The 3,679-nt window shown below is 37.7% G+C and overlaps 1 long non-coding RNA gene across 1 annotated transcript; it reads right to left on the bottom strand.

Moving 5' to 3' along the window:
• Positions 1 to 384: 384 nt before the first annotated feature.
• On the bottom strand, positions 385 to 3,090 carry LOC141786312 (uncharacterized). Its single transcript, XR_012597665.1, has 4 exons — positions 3,010 to 3,090; positions 2,731 to 2,758; positions 2,307 to 2,440; positions 385 to 521 (listed from the first exon to the last, which is right to left on the bottom strand). It is a non-coding gene; the product is annotated as an uncharacterized LOC141786312 (long non-coding RNA).
• Between the last annotated feature and the right edge of the window lie 589 nt (positions 3,091 to 3,679).

Genomic DNA, 3,679 nt, shown 5'->3' with positions numbered 1-3,679 from the left:
AGCTTTTTCAAGCAGCCAGCCAACACGCAAATCTCACATTTTGGGATATTCTTCTAGCAGCACCCTGCATATCTGGAATAAGATATTGTGGCTGAACATATAAAGTAAAGTAACTTGGCTGATAGGAAATTCAGCCTGGCTGTTATATGCCCCTATGCACTATATAAAAAGTGGATAACGCATGATTAAAAAATTTACAGTAGGAATATGTTTGTACATCAGAATACAATCAGCCCATCTTTGTCTCTCCTCATGAAATATCTGCACAACCATCTTTTCAGTGCCGTATGATCTTGTTATTTGTCAGTCTTTGAGGCTCACCTCTGTGTGATCTGCATCATCTGCAATATTTATAGTCCTTCTTCCAAGACCTACCTGGAGAAGCACTGTTTCGTCATGGGGTGTTCTGTCTGTGTTGGCAGGCTGCAGGTAGAACTGCAGCTCCATTCACCACCCTCGTCTGCACATCTGCTGGTCTTTTTTTGCGTTTTTGTCCCCTTGAATACATTGCTGGGAAACATCTTGAGTAAAAGTTTGACAATAATCAATAAGTGAAATTTGAAAAATAAAATGATTGATTTCTTCAATAAATGTAATTTTAAGATGCATTGCACCATATTGTTGTATTTGTAAAATTCTGTGTTAAGGCTTTGTTATGCCCTGTCCAGCTCTTAATAACCATATTATCTCCATAGGAAGTAATTAATAAGCATCCTCCACTGACATACAGATGTTCAATAGCACTTAGCCTTGAACACTAGTAGGCAAAAACTTGAGGCATGGATACATTCAACCTGTGGACTTTTTCCCCCAATTTATTTCACAGACACAGTTATAAGGAGTTAATTATGTAAACGTATTCATCACAGCAATTTTGATCTAATAGGGGAGACTGGGGACAGTTGCAACACTTTTTACATTACTCTCAGTTACTCAGAGAATATTTGGACTAGTCTCACCAAATCTTTACATATTAAACCTACATCTGTCTGCCAAATGGCCATACCATTTAAAGATGGCTACTTATAACATATTAATCAGTATATTTATTTGAATAGAGGAATTCAGACGTTGCAACTGACCCCAAACCTGGGGACAGTTGCAACACAGATCAGGGACGGTTGCAACATATAAAAAAACATTAACTTTTCACTAATTATCCTCAGGGTTTTGTCTAAATAGGACAAATACTAATGTGGGCTCAAATTCAATTTTCTTTTTTGTACAGCTTTAAGGTATTTAATTTGTTTTGTTTTGCTTAAAACATGGGCCTACCTTGAGTCAATGTGCAGATATTACTGAAGCTATAAAAACTCAATATTGCATTTTTGGGACAAAAAGAATGGAATAACTTGCAATATTATGTTTTGATGCCGTGCTTGCAAGATTCTTTTTTTTCTTGTGGAACCTGAACAATGTGGTGTGGCATATGTCAAAGGCCTTGGTCACTGCCCTCACTGATTTGCCCTCAACTGTAATAATATCTAAGGCTTGTTCCAAAATACTGAGGGGAACCCCTCTGTTAGTGACTCTCTTCCTCACTCTTTGCATACTGAAAATAAACAGAATACAATTTCTCTATTTAGATGATTCATTCACTCTATGACAAGTTTATATGACACATACAACATACAACAATAACTAAGTGCTAATTTTTGCTTTACAAGTTATTTGGGAAATTATTATGTTTATCATTAGTGTTACTTTCTTCATATGATCGCCTGTTCTGTTCATCATGAGCAATAAAATATATTAATTTTGCCTATTTTGAACTAAAAATGTTAAAAAAATATGGTTGTGTGGTCTTTTCTAATATGACTAACCTAATAGCATGGGGACAGTTGCAACAGTTGCAACTGTCCCCATGGTACCAGTCATGACAAAACACCATGTGCTAGCTAGCCACATTGACATTGACACATGCTCACCATGTCATTTAATAGTCAACAAACAGTGATTCAAACTAGATAGGTTTGGATTCATTCATACATAAGGTCAGGACAGTATGACTAAACAGCTCATGAAAAAAGCTATTTTCATACCTCCAAAACAACTTTACTTGAGAAAAGCAGGACCAGATGCTCAATATGGCCTCTCTCTTCTTGGTGGGTAGAGGGTCTAACTGAGCATGTGCAGTGTGAGTGTCATCACTCTAGCATGTTTCTGATTAGAGAAATAAGGCTTGTTGCAACCGTCCCTTGTTGCAACTGTCCCCAATCTCCCCTAATAAAAGTGTGTATCTGAGAATTTCTTCACAGCTTAAGATAAAACAACAATAACATGATTTAAATATAGTGGACACTTGCCGTTACATCTCCTGATGGACACTGGTTGGTCTTCCAGTCCTGGGAGTGACAAGCCCAGAGGTGAAGGGCTGAGCTTGTGCACTGTTAATTGTGCTCAGAAGTGCACGTACTGCAGCCTCAATTTCAGTGGTACTCTAGAAAGATAAGGGTTTTGTATATTATTTGATACTTAATATTACAATATACAGTACATTTAACTTGCATAACTCATAATGTGGTTGTTTGGGTTTTGAGTTTTCTCGTGGTTGTGGGTTTCTTATGAGCTTTAATTATGGTATGGCATTTTTATTTTTATTGATAGGTCAGTTGGTCTTAAAAATCTGTTGATTATGCCCAGATAAGTCCTGAGATACTTCGATATGACTGGCTAACAAAACCTTTAGCTATTATCGTCTCAGAACATTGGCCATGATAATGTACTCACCTGAGAGGACCCACCCTGCTGTCATTTTCTACATGGTAAAATAGAAAAAAAAATGTGAGGCATGGTTCATGCTAGCAAAGAGGCTCAATATATCCAGGGGTGTTTTTAACGGGAACGGGAGGCTAATTTATATGAACTTGTTTGTTAGCTTGCTAAGTTTATAGCAAACACAAGAAGCTAATCCTTTCAAGGCGGTCATGTTTAGCTATTTACATTGCTCACTGAGCGACCAGTGTGCATACTTATCCTGTAAGTTAAAAGTACTATGGTTTGCAATACCTTAAATCACTTGATGCTGGCGGCGAAGGGTCTTGTTGGTAGATTCACTCCATGTCCACGCGCAAGCGCTCTGACCTGCCAGGGTGGCCCCGCTCTGATTGGCCAAGGTGGGCCGTGCTCTGATTGGTCATAGTAGCAGCCATTCTCCAACAGACCCCGCCTCTGTATCCTGCAAGTGCTCAAATTACTTTTGCATCAAAGATCTCAGACAAACCGGAGCAAAAGTGAGAGTGCAGAAATTGCTGTATGAGCACTCGCAACAGTGGATTTGTGCACTTGCAAAAAAATAAATCTGAAGACCTGTAATTGTTGAAATGTATTTGCAGAAAAAAAATATCTTCAGGTATGCAAAAAAAAATTCTTCAACTACACAACTCTTAAAGCACTTTTATTTGTGAATGCAATTTTTTTTGTTACACATACGCAAATTTCTGGGTATCTTTTACTGAGACTTCAGATTTGTTTTGCACCAAAGATCTCAGAAAAACAGGAGCAAAAGTGAGAGTGCAGAAATTGCGATTTGAGCACTCGCAACAGTGGATTTGTGCACTTGCAAAAAATAAATCTGAAGACCTGTAACTGTTGAAACGTATTTGCAAAACAAAAATATCTTCAGGTATGCAAAAAAATACAACTACAATACAATTCAACTACACAACTCCTAAAGCAC

This window comes from Halichoeres trimaculatus, unplaced genomic scaffold (assembly GCF_033239565.1).
Source record: "Halichoeres trimaculatus isolate MK-OKI-2021-1 unplaced genomic scaffold, fHalTri1.1 fHalTri1_scaffold_25, whole genome shotgun sequence".
In the NCBI taxonomy this organism is placed as follows: domain Eukaryota; kingdom Metazoa; phylum Chordata; class Actinopteri; order Labriformes; family Labridae; genus Halichoeres; species Halichoeres trimaculatus.
This window is presented reverse-complemented; position numbering and strand designations above follow the sequence as displayed.